The 16,561-nt window shown below is 37.9% G+C and overlaps 1 long non-coding RNA gene and 1 pseudogene across 1 annotated transcript in view; one reads left to right on the forward strand and one right to left on the reverse strand.

The window, feature by feature from the left end:
* LOC147828017 (uncharacterized) overlaps window positions 1-16,561 on the reverse strand; it is a 96,216-nt gene that overhangs the window by 9,849 nt on the left and 69,806 nt on the right. The window lies entirely within an intron of this gene.
* On the forward strand, window positions 10,848-12,155 carry LOC101725758 (olfactory receptor 2AG2-like; annotated as a pseudogene).

Below are 16,561 nucleotides of genomic sequence, written 5' to 3' on the forward strand. Positions count from 1 at the left end.
CTACACACACACACACACACACACACACACACACACACACACAGAGAGAGCCATTCACAAAGCTTAGAGATTCAAAGCTTGGTGCTATATAGAAGTCTGAAAAGGATTAGCTCCTAGAATAAAACCATTTGGACCTTAAGGTCATGGTCAGAATAAAAATGATGTAAACTCTGAAGCCAAAATTTCTTTCTAAATGAATTCTAAAATAATTAGACCTCCTCCACAAACTTAAAGATCCAATTCAAAAATGGTCATGGGAAATAAGTAGACACATCTCAGACACAGAAGTGCAAACAGCCAACAAGTACATAAACATGCTCAACATCACTGACCATTCGAGAAACGCAAATTAAAACAAAATTGAGATTTCATCTCACTCCAGAAAGAATGACTCTTCAAGAAATCAATCAATAGCAAATGCTGGTGGGGCTACAAGTGGAAAAGGAAACCTTCTCCATTGTTGGCAGGGGTACAAATTGGTACAACCACTATTGAAAGTAGTGTTGAGATTTCTCAAAAAAATAAAACTAAAATCTCCCCAAAAGAGTGAAAGGCATCATATTACAGTGATATATAAATACCCGTGCTTATAACAGCACAATTCATAACAGCTAAATCTTGGAAGCAGCCTATATGTCCATCAACAGATGAATAGATAAAGAAAATGTGATATATATATATATATATATATATATATATATATACACACACATACACAATGGAGTACCACTCTGCCATAAAAAGGATAGACTTGAAGCATTTTTAGGTAAATGTTTACACCTCAAGACCATAATCTTAAGTGAAATAAATCAGGCACACAAGTTTAAATATAATATTACTTCACTTGCATGAGAAATCCAAAGGGTAAATAAGGGACAAAATGGGAGAGAGTTATTAGGCAGTAGGAAGAACTTTTCAAATATAAGGGGAGCAAGAGATGAAAGAAGGGAAGAGGGACAAAAAGGGAATTAAGAAACAAAACTGAAAAAAAATGGAAATAGAGCTTTTGTGAATGTGGAGAGGAAGAAGGTATGGAGGGAGGGGAGTGAAGGGGACAAAAAAAGAATTAAGAGGTCTGTGTACATGTACCCATCCTCCAAGATGAATGGAATCTTTATGTACTGCAAACCTGTACTAATAAAAAACTTTAAAAAAAAAAGAAATTTCCACATTTATTCTAGGATTTCCAATAGGCTAGCCTATAGATTTTCATAATAAACCCTGCTGATCCTTTATGTATGTGGCATTCATTGTAAAGTCTCCTGTTTCACCTCTTGCTATTTGAGTCTTCTCTCTTTTTTTCCCTGTGTAGTCTCACTAAGTGGTTGCCAACTTTATCTCTTTAGAGAACCAACTCTTTGTTTCTTTGATCTTTTGTGTTGTCTATGTAGTCCACTTCTTTTCTGCTATCTTCATTGTTTCTTCCCTTCTACTAATTTTGAACTTGGTTTGTTCTTGCTTTCTATGCCCTTGAGATATATTATTAGATTGTGCATTTAAAACCATTCTTTTTATTTTTAATATACACACTCTTTGCTATAAACTTACTCTTTGTTTTTTGGTGGGTTTTTTTGGTACCGGGGATTGAACTTGGGTCCTTGCGCTTGCGCAGCAGGCAGTGAAACCACTGAGCTAAATCCCCGGCCCCTAAACTTCCTCTTTGTGCTTCTTTTCCTGAGTCCTACAGGTTTGGGTATGCTGTGTTTCCATTTTCATTGGTTACAAGAAGTTTTAAAATTTCCATTCTGACTTCTTTGAAGAGCCACTGTTTGTGGAAAAGTGTTAAACACCAAACATCTGTATATTTTCTAGGTTTCCACTTGTTAACTTCTAATTTTACCCTATTGTGATAAAAATGATATAGGACATAATTCTAGCTTTTTAAAAGTGTTGTTAATACTTATGTGGTGGCCAGTATATGGTCTATCTAGAGAAAATTCTATACACTGATGAGAAAAATATTCATTCTGTGGCTACTTTTCATAATATTCTGTAAACATCTGTTAAATCCAATTGATCAATGATAGAGTTCAACTCTGATGATTTTTAATAATTTTTTCTTTGGCCTGCATCATCTCTCCATTAAGGAAAATGGAGTGTTGGAATTTCCAGTAGTTTGTATTATAGCCCATCTCTCTTTTAGGTTTAAGAGTTTTTTCTCCCTTTCCTTTTCTCTAACACTAGCTGTTCTGACATTAGATGCATACACATTTAAAACAAATATGACTTTTTAGAGGAGCAACCTTTCTTATACATATCCCTATTCTTTCTTTTTCTTGGCTAATTGTTCTTGCTAATGTCTCAAGCACTATGTTGAACAAGAGAGGTGAGAGATGGTATGGTTGTCTTGCTTCTGATTTTAGAGTTCAGGCTTTCAGTTTTTCCTCACTTAATATGATGTTGGCAGTAGGTTTGTCACAGAAGTCTTTTATCAGAATAAGAGCAACCGGACCCCACAACTGTCAAGATTCAAGTCTCACACCCCATTGAAACTTCTATATCTATTTTATTCAGTCTTTTGATCATGAAAGGATTTTGGATTTTGTCCAAGGCTTTTTGTTCATCTACTAAGATGATCATGTGATTTTGTCCTTACTTCTGTTTATGTGATGCTCTATGCTTACTGATTTGTGTATATTGAATCATCCTTGCAGCCCTGGAATGAAACAAACCTACTTGGTCATGACGTATGATTTTTTTGATAATTTGCTGTATTCTCTTTTCTAGTGTCTTCTTGAGGACTTTTACATCTATACTCATTAAAGAGATTGGTCTATACTTTACTTTTTTGGTTGGATCCATGTCTGGTTTAGAATCACTGTAATGGTAGCATCTAGAATGATTTGGGGAGTACTCCTTCCCTCTAAATTTCATTAAAAGGCTTGAAGACTATTGGCCTTAGAACTTTCCTTGGGTTTGGTAGAATTCACCTGTGAACTCATCTATACCTATGACCTTCTTAGTTGTTAAGAATTTAAATTACTGCTTCAATTTCACTGCCGGTTGTGGAATTATTCAGGATTTTTAAATCTTCTTGGCTCAGTTTTGGCAGTTCATATGAATCTATTCTTTTCTTCTGAATTCTCCAGTTCATTATTGAGCTCTGGTTTTTGGCAGTGTTCATTGTGTTTCACCTTTTTCTTTCTAATTGGATTGATTTGGGTCTTTCCTCTCCTATAGTTTTATTAATTTTTAATAAGATTTTGTTAATTTTGTTTATTCTTAAGAAGAGTCAAATCTTCAATTAATTCATTTTATTTTTATCTCAATTTCATTGACTTCTGCTATGATCTCTTTTCTCTGTTGGATGTAGGTCACAAAGCAGGGTTTCAAGTGGACGGTGGACTTCCTGTTGAAAATTGTGGGGTTTGGCTTCTCCCGTCTCTCCCTGGGTGTTCTCCTCATACAGGATGGGTTTGTCAGTTAGCTTTAGCTTCTGCTGCCCCAACCTGTGCTCTGCTGGGAGTTGGAAGCTGCTCCTCCCATGTAGGTTGGTCTTTTACTTGAGGGTTGGGGTGCTGCTCCGGGTCTGCTCTCTCACATGGAGGGAACACTGCTCTGGATCCACTCTCTCATATTGAGGGATGGGTGCCAGACCTGGTCTGCACTCTCATGTGGGGCCGGGTCTGCTCTCCCATGTTTTAATTTTCCTAATGTTGAAGGCAAATGATATGAAAATTTCAGCAGCACTTTTTCAAGAATAACTGGTAAAATGAGAAAATAAAGAGAGGATGAAATATGAGAACGATAAACAAAAAACTACATGTGAGATGAGAAAGGCCTGAACTAAAGCAGGAACAGTTGAAGGCTGGTGCTGTGACATCATCCCAGAACTCAGAGCATCTGAGCCCTCAGGGAACAGAACATGAAGTCACATGGACAGGTATGAATATGCATGAGAGGGTAAATTAAGAAATAAAGATCTGGAAATGCATAGAAACAGCCAACAAATCAATGAAGGATGCTAAACAAAGGTCAGTGAAGAGGCACCTGATATTAGTACAAGTTGATTATTAAGCCCTCCTTGAAGGTAATAATAGCTCAGGATAGAAGCACAAAGAGGGAGATGGAAAGTGACAGCTCACACAGAAGTCATGAGACACACTTTAGAATTTGGACAGCAGACTGCACAGACACCCCTATCTCTGGGCTCAGTTACAGATACCATCAATGTAGGCAGCACAGCCTCAGCAACACCATATGGGTAAGAACAAATCCTTAGGCTGCAGAGCCCATTTACTGGGAGAAGTTTGCAGAAATGGCTAATGAGGAAGCATGTCCTGGAGGATTCATTAAAATTCACTTTCTCAGAGCAGCATTTTCAGAGGAAATCATATCACTTGAGGAGATGAGACTGTGAAATGTCCCCCAGGACAAGGCCAGGGCTCACTGTTGCCCCAGGGGTGATGGGGTGAGACCCTGGTGATTCTCCTTTCAGGAGCTCCTCCAATACCTCTTTCCCCAAAATCCTGCTGTATTCAAATTTATCATAGACCCTAGCAAGAGAAGAATATAGTAAAATCTGAGCACACTGACCCCAAAACTGACATAGAGTCACCCCATAGCTATGAAGCACTTCCTCACAAGGAGAGTGAATGACAGACCTTCTGAGGAGCCAGAATCTTGCTTTCTTGGGTTCCTCCCCTAGGTTCTCAGCTGCAGCCATTTCTTTCGCCAGCATAAACTGGGAATATCAGTGACTGGAGGAGCCTTTCACCTCTGATCCCAGCCACAGCCATACACCCACCTACATCCTATCCTGCCAGAATAATCACTTCCCCTTGCTTCAGTGTTCTGGACCTTTTTGTCCCTGAAATGAATCAATCCCAGGGTAGTTGGTGTGGTCTGGCAACTCTGCTATTCACTTTCTGAGGTAAGAACGCTGACTGGTTCTGGGATATATGTACAGTCTGTAAGTCTTAACAAAAAGGATCAAGACCTTACACTGTTCTGCTTCATGGATCCTGCAGTTCCTTGGGCTTTATTGCTCACTCAGTCCTCTCTACAGTCTAGGCATCTTGCACATTTATTCATTTGTACATGTAGGGATACTTTTAATCATGCTATACCACTGGCTACACCTGAATTTCTAGGATTCTTGATTCTTGAGTCTTCTTGGGAGAGGCTCAATACCTTTGTATACCTACTTTTTCTGTGACTTCAAAAGTCTGATATGGGGCTAAAAATGAATAGTACCTCAGAAGAGGACTATATAATTTCATTTGAAATTCTTCTTCCCTACATGCCTGCTTAAAACTAAAAATCACGCAAAAATGCAACTGAAGACAATTTAAAAATTTAAATACACTAAACACACAGAGAAGAAAAAATTTTAGCTGTATCCTCTTAATTATCTACCATATCCCATGAAGTGCAACAATGCTCCTCTATCAATCTCAGCCTCCTCTGACTGTTCTTGCTTTAAGATTTCCACAAACCACCAGCAGTTTTCCATTTGACCTGGTATGTTTTCCCCTGTAGAAGACCCTGAAAGGGAGAAATTGGCAAGTGGAAACAGAGGGAAGGCAAAAGTCTTAAATAAGAGGCCAGTGGCAGGTAGGTAGTCTGTAGAGTCCCTGTTATACCACCTTTCACAAACCCTGCTTTTTTTCTCCTCTTTCCAGTGTTATCTAAATTTGAGGGCAGACATCTGGAGGAATATGTTGAGCTCATCATTTTACTCTTTATTTGGCTCTCCATTCTTGTTTTTAGCCAATGAAACAAAAGCATTCCAAGTCTGATATTCACCATAAAAAGCACTCAGAATCATTTTTGGCAAAGATGCTATTCCACACAGTGTTTCTAAGGTTAGAAATACAGCTGAAATTATGTAAAACAAAGGCAAGATCCGAGAAATAATACGACATCACTTTAAAGAAGGTATTTCTCTGGATGGCTTCCTGTCCAGAGTTCCTTGGAACAGAAGTGCTGGCAAAACATCACTGTATTGTTTGGGGTTTTTTCAGTTTTCTGAAGTTTCTGGTACTGTCCCTTTCTCTTTTCTGTTATGCCACGTTGCACTTTCATTTAGCATGCTCCTGTTCATCCTCAGCTGTAGCTTATATAACACTTGCTCTGAGAGTTTACTTTGTGTGATCTCATAGTATGTCATATTTTCCTTTATACTTTCACCATCACCATTGGATGACATACTTGTGTGATTTTTTTCACATCTACACAATTACCCAACTCTCAAAGGTGGTACCTGACACAGTACATTTCTTGAGTGAAACAAAGGAAATGCATCATATGTGCCTTCTAACATTAAGTTTTTATGATTCTACTGGTTAAAAGTCCCACCTCTGAGATAACCTGGGTGGTAACATAAAGATAGGAGGAATAGGTAGGGATAATATACAGGAAAGATGAACAATTTGGCTATGAATTATATCTTCTTCTCTACAATGCTCCTAAGACTTTGATCCAACTGTGAAAGACCTGCATTCAGAAAAGCAAGCTAAGTAGATGTTGGCGCACACACCCCACACATTCCATGTCATTTGCTCCTCAACCCCTTTCCCAGATACTATCAAATGGGTTTGGGAGCCAGTAGAATAATATCCTTTCTCTTATTACTCATATTTGTAAGTCAGAGGCATCTCTTTTCCATGCTCAGATTGTTGTTGAAAATCTTAGGTAATAGTAATAATATGGCTTTGGCCCTTTCCTAAAATATCACATTTTTGTAAGCCACCCAATATATCACTTATCCTATGCATAATGACTACCATGCATCAACAAATCTCATCATTTTCCTCTTTTTTTTCTTGCCTCAACTTGAGTAAAATTCTTACCTTTACCTTCAAATATGCAGATACTTTCACTTTCAGATCTATATCATCCCAACCATTGAATCAACTCAGAATTCTTCCTATCGCCACCAGACTAGCAGTCTACCCATCAAGGAGGTGAAGATGGTTGAATTGTGCAAGAGATCAAGTGGTCCAAGAGCCCAGAGATTCCTCTGTTGAGACAGCTATAAAACAATAAGACCATGAAGCAAAGGGAAACATGTGCTCAAGGAGAGAATATGGTAAAGAGTTTCTTATGAATAAAATATTAAAAACTGAATTGTTGGGGCAGGGATTTAGCTCAGTGGTTCCGGTGCCTGCTGTGCAAGTCCAAAGTCCTGAGTTCAATCCTTTTCCAAAAAAATCTGAATTGTTATTCCAAATAGATTTTAAGAAGAAAACACACATTTTAAATGAATGCCAAGTGTGTCTGATTATTATAAAGGCAAGGATGTAAACTCCTGAATACTTTAAGTAAATTTTTAATTCAATATACAAAATATGTCTGTTACCTGGTTAGCTGATGGCTCATCATATTCAATAAAATTATTAAGAAATTCTCCCCCCAGCCACCATCCCACTGCCCCAAAGGCAGAGGAGGTGAGCCAATCCCAGCACCCAGGAGGAGGCCCCATGGCCACCATTTCACCACTTCCAGGGCAGAGGAGGTGAGCCAATCCCAACACCCAGGAGGAGGCTCCCCAGCTGCCATTCCACCAATCCCAGAGCAGAAGAGATGAGCCAATCTCAATGCCCAGGAGAGGGCTCCCTGGCCGCCATTCCACAACTCCCAGGGCAGAGAAGGTGAGCCAATACCAGCACCCAGAAGAGGGCTCCCTGGCTGCCATTCCACATTCCCAGGGCAGAGGAGGTGAGCCAATCTCAGCGGCCAGGAAGAGGCTCCCCAACTGCCATTCCACCGCTCATAGGACAGAAGAGGTGAGCCAATCCCAGTGCCCAGGAAAAGGCACCATGGCCACCATTCCAGTGTTCCCAGGACAGAGGAGGTGAGCCAATCCCAGTGACCAGAAGGAGGCTCTCTGGCCATCATTCCACTGCTCCCAGGGCAGAGGAGGTGAGTCGTGTGGGCACCAGAGGCACCCCACACACACACCGGAAATGAGAAGACACATAAACAAGCCACAAAAACAGACTTCCAAATCACCTACAGCAACCTCAAAGGGTAAAGAGATGGAACAATATGATACTCAACAACCAGGACTCCCTGAACTGGCAACAAAAGAGGATCTGGAAAAAAATGAAGTTAGAAATAATTTCTCAGACAACAGCAGAGACTATGCCCATAGTGCAAGACATGATTAATAAATCTAGAGAGGACACAGATAAAAAATAGAGGAGCTGAGGAACATGGTGGAATTCCAACATAGGAAAAAAATGGAATCCATAAAACAGATACAAACAGATTTCCAGGAGATCAAAAACTCCATTGAAAGTCTATGCAGCAGAATGAACCAATATGAGGACAGAATTTCAGATCTAGAAGATAAGATTGCAATTAGTGACCAGGAAAAGAAAACTTGCTTTAAAATTGTAAGAGGCCATGAGAAATCAATCCAGCAGCTGCTAGACGATGCAAAGAAGAATAACATAAGACTGATTGGAGTCAATGAAGAAACAAGAGAGAGTGCAGATGATATTAAAAAACTGTTCACAGAAGTGATGGCAGAAAACTTCCCAAGCAGGGGAAAAGAACTGAACATACAGGTAAGTGAGGCATATAGGACTCCAACTAGCCTTGATCAAAAAAAATCTACACATAGGCATATAATTGTTAAGAAACCCAACAGAAGAACAAAGTTCTACAAGCAGTGAGAGAAAAGAAACAAATCACATACAAAGGAAAGCCCATAAGAATCACAGCAGATTTCTCACTGCAAACCCTCAAGGCAAGAAGACCTTGGAGTGATGTAGTTCAAGCCCTAAAGGAAAACAGCCTCCAACCCAGATTGATATACCCTGCAAAACTATCTTTCAAAATTGATGGAGAAATAAGATACTTTCATGATAAAGAGCACCTTAGGAATTTCATGAATACCAAACCAGCACTCCAAAAAAATTTTAGACAATGTCCTAGGAAAAGACAATGAGGATCACAACCTCAGGAAGCCCAGCAGAATGAATCCGTTGGGCATGACAAATTAAATGCAAAGGGGGAGAATCCAACAAAAAGAAAAAGTCATGACAAGGCTTTTAAAACTTTTAACTTCATCTCCCTAATGAGTGTATAACTCAGTCTTGTTATTGTACAGATTTGGATATTTCAGATTCTATTGTTGCACACCTTTCCTTGTGCTGGACTGGCTATTTATGATGTTCTTGTGTCTACATTTTAATTGGGTTGTCTGTTAATGAGCTGTAAGAGTTCTTTATATATTCTGGTCATAGGTAATATGCATTGTAAATATGGTCTCTTTAAAGTTCTAAATTTTGATGGAATTTCATTTATCAATTTTATGCATCATTTTATACATCATAATTTTTGTATCCTAAGAAGTTCTTGGCTATGCTAAATTCATAAATATTTTCCCTTATAATTTCTTCTTAAAATTTTATAATTTTAGTCTTTCATATTTAGGTTCATAGATCCTTTCAAGTTATTTTATGTATGGAAATAAAGGGTTGAGGTTAATTTTCTATATACGGATACCAGGTGTTCTAGTGCTGTTTGCTGAAAACACTATCTTTTCCTCTGCTCTTGAATTGAGTTTATATTCTATAAAATATTAATGTTAAATAATCTTTCAAAACTCAGTGGACCATATATGTGTGGTTCTATTTCTAGATTCTCTGTTTTATTACAATGATCTAGATGTCTTTCCTTACACAACACTGCCTTGATTACTGTGGCTTTAGAGGAAGTCTTAAAATTAGGTACTAAACATCTTCCGACCCTATTTTTCTTTTCTTTTTCTTTTTACTTTTCCAGGTCCTTTGTACTCTTACATAACCTTTAAATTTCAATATCCAATTCTTCATTTATAGCAAATATACATAGACCTGAATTTTTATGTATACTTTGTGTTTTCTAATCCTGCTAAATTCAAATATAAGTTCTAGGGGCTCCTAGAGATTTCTTAGTATTTTCTCTACAGATGATCATTTCATCTACATATAAAGATTTTGCTTCTACCTTGCCAATCCTATCCTAATTGTGTCATTTTATTGCCAGACTATTTTAGTTTAGGCCTAGGTTTCAAAGTTTAATGGACAGATGAAGAGCAGGCATGTCTGCCCTTGTTCCTCACCTTAGGGAGAAAGCATTGTATCTTCTCCATTCATATAAGGCGTTTTTGCTGCAAGTATGGAGTACATATCTTTGATCTGTTGAGAAGGCTCTCTTCTACTGCTAGTCTCCTGATAGTTTTTACCATGAACAGCTGTAGAATTTAGTCCAATACTTTTTCTCCAAATAGTGACAGGATCATATGGCTTTTTCCTTTCCTCTGTTAAAATGATGACTTTTGGGGGTGGATCTTCCAAGGCTGAACCAACACTGCTATCCCTATAGTAAAACCACTTTCCACATCCTGCCAGATCTGACTTCTAATAGTTTGTTTTGTTAAACAAATTTCTACCTATGTTTGTAATTTTTCCTTCTATTATCTTTATATGCTTTTAGGATTAGCACAATGTTGATTTCCTAAAATGTGAGGAGAAGTGTTCCTTCTTTTTTCTGCTTTAATTGTTTGATGTAATTTATGAGTTAAAATGTATATGAGCCTGTTGTTGTCTTATATGTAGGTTTTCAAGCTAGGAATATACTTTCTTTAATAGGTGCTATTCAAATTTTATATTTCCTCCAGAGTTAGTTTCATTAATTTGTCTTCCAAGGTACTTCTTAGAAGTTGTTGAATTTATTTCAAAACAGATTTTTGTAATATGCTTTTTATATCCTTTTAAATTCTGTAAAATCTGCGATAATGTTTCCTAGATCTTGACATTGTAACTTTAAAAATGAAGACTTTAAAAATGTATAATTGATATTGTGTAATAAGAAGAAAAGATCTAAAGGAACAGGGGAAGTGGGAGGGGTAGGGAAAGGAAAGAAGGGAAAAGAAAAAATATGAGAAAAGGACAAGAATGGAAACAAAGTCTTTGAAAACAGGGAAGGGTGGAAGGGGTGAAGGGAGGGCAGGGGAAGGGGAAAAAAATAAGAACCAAGATACTCATGTAATGGTACAAGATCCCAATGATGTATGTAACTGTATTTTATACTTAAAATGTACCAATAAACTTAATGGGAAAAAAGAGAAATTCACAAACCTGGGGAAAATTTTAGCTAAGTGAAAGAAAAAACACTTCATTGTATTTTTATTGCCCATCCTACAGTGTTCTAGAACAATCCAAAGCTAGACTGATTGTCTTTGAAGAGCTTCTACTGACAAATCATCTGGTTCTAAACAACTAAGAAACCACAGAATGCAGATCTGGAACTCCACCTTAGGAAGTAGCTTTGTCTTGGTGGGGATCCTGAAGGACAGTGGGTCTGCTGAACTACTCTGGCACAATCTCAGTCCTGTACATGTTGGCTCTGATTAGCAATGGCCTGCTGCTCCTGGTCATCACAGTGGATGTCCGGCTCCATGTGCCCATGTACCTCCTGCTTGGCCAGCTCTCTCTCATGGACCTCCTGTTCACATCAGTTGTCACTCCCGAGGCCCTCATGGATTTTCTGCACAGAGAAAACACCATCTCCTTTGGAGGCTGTGCTCTTCAGATGTTCCTGGCACTGACACTAGATGGTGCAGAGAACCTGCTACTGGCCTTCATGGCCTATGACAGGTATGTGGCTATTTGTCATTCTCTGAACTACATGACCTGCATGAGACTTAGGGTCTGCTGGTTCATGGTGTTCTCATCCTGGATCCTGTCATCCCTGAGTGCTTTAGGACATACTGTATACACCATGCACTTCTCTTTCTACATGTCCTGGAAAATCACACACATTCTCTGTGAGATTCCAACCTTGCTGAAGCTGGCCTGTACAGACACCTCCAGATATGAATGCATGGTATATGTGACAGGTGTGACTTTCCGTTTGCTCCCTCTTTCTGCCATTGTTTCCTCCTACATTCTGATTCTGTTCACTGTGTTCCTCAAGGGAGGAGGGGAAAAAAGCACTTGTCACCTGCTCCTCCTCCCACCTGATTGTGGTTGGGATGTTTTATGGGGCTTCTACACTCATGTATGTCCTACCCAGTTCCTTCCACAATTGTCATCCCAGCCCTAAACCCCCTCATTTAAAGCCTGAGGAATACAAAGGTCGTGGGGGCTTTTAGGAGGGTTCATGGCTCATCTCTCACCATTCCTTCTCCAAGTCAGATTGCTGTACTCATGCATTAATATTACACACTATCTGAGATATTACATACACTTTCTAAATTTATTCTTTATTTATCAGCTACTTTGTAGCTGATGGGTAAAGAGACTTAGCACATATCATCTTGACTGTTGAATCCCTATATTTAAAAAGGCTAGGAAAGAGGAAATTTTGGATGACAGAGACACACTGTGATAGGGGATCATCCTCACAAATTACCAAGTAAACGTGATAGTTAATTAACTGCCCATTTCAATACCATGTAGCAATAAGAAATAACTGGTTTTGCACTAAGCAAATGCCAACAGGCCATTACCATCAGTGTCTCGAAGGATGCTTATATCACTAATAGAGAAATAAATCCACAGAATACATATGAGACCTCCAATTTATTAAAAAGATAATTACTAAGGAGCAAGAATAGAAATGTCTGCATCTGCATCCAGATCTGGGGGGAAAAATCACACTTATTCAATAAGTACAAACTCCTACATGGAGATAGTGGAAGTCTCTAAAGTAAAGGAGCCTGGCATTTCCAGTGGAAACTTTCACAGAGACATTTTGAAATCGGGCATTTTTACAATGCCTAAAATTAAAATTAGATCAAAGTAATGAATATAATAGAACTTTAACTACCCAGGTTTAAACACAGGAGATGCAATAACAGTGAGAAATAATCTGTTATATGCGTTGTTTCAATTTTTTTAAAATGTAACCTTACAGATACACAGATGTGTTCTGAAACATCAAAACAATTGCCAAGGAGCTTATATCATGTTGGTAAAAATATATTTATGTCTGTGTCTACAAAAAAGGAATTGCAAAATATGTAATTCACTAGGCTAAAAATGCTGTATTGCATTATATTATTTACTGGTGTGGGAAGATTTATACCGAAAGATAGAAAACTGAATTTGTTGAGATCAGAGGTCAAACATACTTTGCCTTATGTAGATGCCATCATTCTTGAGAACAGTGCTTTGTGAGAACTCAGAAATTCTTTTCTTTTCAGAAATAATCTGAAATTGTTTAGTTCATAAAGCTGTTCTATAATATAATAGTTAAAACTAACACAAATTGTTATAAAAACAGAAAAGTCAAAAATTTAGAAAGAAACAAAAATAATCTATAAAGTTTCCTTTTACTTTTTTGTTCTGCATATATGTATTTTGCTACATTTATATGTAAATAATAATTAAACATCTTTCATCATTTATAATTTGGTGATCATCCTTCCATGTTATAAGGGGATAGATTGTTGATAGAGATGGAGGAAACTAGCATTCTTGAGTTTGTTTTTTTTCTGTGTTTACTTTTTATTAGTACATATTTCTAGTACATAATGATTACATTAGTCGTGGGGAGTTGGTACATATATATGACATATCTCAATTCTTTTTTCATCTCCTCTCCCTCCTCAGCCTCCCCCTTCCTTCCATTCCTTAGTTTAAGCCCTGTTCATTATCTGTGTATCTTTGGACACTTCTTGTACCTTATTTTGCTCACCTCAGAAGTTGTTGTACATACAGGCTCCTCCTCATGGTATTATTCCATAGATTGAATAAGTTAATAAATGGCAGGAATTTAGACAACATAATATATATGTTGGCTACTATACCAATGAAGAATAAAAAATCTTCAGAACACTTAATGTTATTTTTTGTTTTAAATTTTTAGAAATAAAACATTTCATTATTTTTATTGGAGAAAGTTGTATCAATTTATGGTATACAACATGATACAGATACATTGTGAAATTGCTAAGTCAAGCTAATTAATATGTCTTACTTTTCATGTTTCTTGTGATGAGAGCAATTAAAATGTATAGTACTTTTTTCTCTCTCAATGATTTAATAAGCTCACATTCCCTAGTTGAGCATTTACTTCCTACTGTATGTTGATCTGAGTAAAATTGAATTATTATCTGTTGATATTAGATTCTGGAAAATTTGTGTGTGTGTGTGTGTGTAAGAAATGAGGGAGAGATAACATTTAAATAACTGGTAATAGGATCAGGGATGTAGCTTGGTGGTGCTGTGCCTACCTGGCAAGTGCAAGGTCCTGAATTCGATCCATGGTACCACACACAAAAAAAAATCTAACAGAGAATGGTTTAAATTATGAGACTACTATGGACACATTCAGGAAAATAAAAATGTTGATCTTTCTAGAGGCAATATGTAATTTTTAAGTTCTAAGTTACCAATTTGGGGGAAAAAGCACTTATATAAAAAGACATAACCCTAAGAAAAGCTATACTGCTTTTTAAAGATGTATAATTTATAAGGCTTTGACACACATGATTTTGCAAATGTTTCTATATAAAAGTCAAGGAATAGATACTTTTTATTATTTAAATTATCTCCAGGGGATCGAAAAATATGTTGCTGACCATTTCAAATGAGAAATCTCATCTTTCACCTTTTGAAAATAAATCTATGAAGTCATCAACGAATTAATTCAGTGGTACTTATAGCACCCTATGATTCAATCACCTTCTGAAATCCACCCCCTCTGAATACAAGAAACTTTGGTGTACATTTTAGACCTAAACCATACCAATGCTTCTAGATATTCATGCCATATGTCTTCTCATTTCATATTGTATTAGAGTTGGCTTTGCCAGAACAATAATATAGGTGACAAGTGAAAGTTTGTGATCCGAAGTTAGATCATAAAAGGCCAGAAACTTTTACTTTAGTATTGTGGAACATTCTTTCTGAACCCAAAAAGCCATGTAAAAACCTAACTATCTTTAAGTTATTGTGCAAGGACCCCAAGCCACCCCAAGGAGGGAAGCTGAAATATCAAAATGAATGAGGCCTGACCCTTCCTTTTTCTCTCTGACACCAGTGGTGGAGTGATTCCACTGACAATTGTCATATTCTGCCTCTCACTCCCCCGCATGTCCCTGAGGGTCACCTGGAAAAATCAGCCCCAGTGAATTCCTACCACCTCTATGGTTGCTTTTTCATCTGCCCCGTAGATCCCACTGACAGGAGCCAGTGCTTGGTTGACAGCCTCAACACCCCCACCACATTCCCCATTCTAGGCTCCTCCATGCTCTACTGCCATCTCTCTGAGGGGTGGTCAGAAAACCTGCCTCATGGGGCAAAGATCAAAGAGGGACTAAGCCTCATTAATGATATCACTGAAATCCCAAGCCCCAGAGGCTGCATCTGACCCTCCCAGAGAGTCCTCTAAAGGTGGAACAGTAAGAATTTCAGCCCTGCTATTTTTGCAGAACTCCAAACTTTTGTACCACTCCGTAATAATGAAGTACGGTCAACCATACTGCCAACTTGCACGCACACAATGGACATACAAATGGGAAATTCTCACTGTGTGGATAAGTTTATAACACAGTAAATTTAACAAAACTTTTATCAGTTTGCTGTCCCATTTTTTCTGTAGAATTACTGGAGCTCCCAAACTGAATTTCCTCCTCATTCTCAAGTCAGAAGAACCTGGAGAGAAGTGGGAAAACAAGATTGGAAGTAAAAACATTAAGAATGGTGGTAGTGGGCCAGGGATTAGGCTCAGTGGTTTCGCTGCCTGCTGTGCAAGCGCAAGGACCTGAGTTCGATCCCCAGTACCAAAAAAAAAAAAAAAAAAGAATGATGGTAGCCAAGTGGATGCACATTGAGGCAATACTCTTAAGTGAAATAAATAGGACACACATGTGTAAGTACCGAATAGTTTCTCTGGTGTGAGAAACTGAAAGTGTAAATAAGGACTAAATGTAAAATAGGTAATGTGAAATAGGAAGAAAAGGGGCAAAGGGGAAGGAAGTGGGAGGGCTAGGGGAAAGGATAGAAAGGAATGGGATTAATATGAGAAAATGGAAAAATAGGAACAAAATCTTTGTAAATAGGGAGGACTGGAGGGGTTGAAGGGAGGGCTGGGCAAGGGTGAAAAATAAAAACCAAGAGAGACTATGTAAAGATGCAAATTTCCAATGTTGAATGTCATTATATTGTCTACCTAAAATGTACCAATGATTAGAATGAATAATCGATAATGCAAAATAGGAAGAAAAGGTCCAAAGGGGTAGGGGTAGTGGGAGGCACAGGGGAAAGGAAAGAAGGGAAAGGAAAAATGATGAGAAATGGAAAACATGGAAATAAAGTCTTTGTAAATAGGGAAGGGTGGAGGGGGTGAAGGGAGGGCTAGGAATGGGGAAAAAATAAGAACCAAGCTGCATTATGTAAAGGTACATTTCCCAATGAGAAATGTAATTGTGTTGTATACCTACAATGTACCAATAAAATAATTTTTAAAAAAAAGAATGATGGTAGCCAAACAGTTTCTCTAGTGTGAGAAACTGAAAGTGTAAATAAGGACTAAAAGGTATGATAGATAATGTGAAATAGGAATAAAAGGGGCAAAGGGGAAGGGGAAGTGGGAGGGGTAGGGGAAAGGAAAGAAG

This window comes from Heterocephalus glaber, unplaced genomic scaffold (assembly GCF_053883595.1).
Source record: "Heterocephalus glaber isolate CG9 unplaced genomic scaffold, H.glaber_assembly_v1.0 deba00001428, whole genome shotgun sequence".
In the NCBI taxonomy this organism is placed as follows: Eukaryota; Metazoa; Chordata; class Mammalia; order Rodentia; family Bathyergidae; genus Heterocephalus; species Heterocephalus glaber.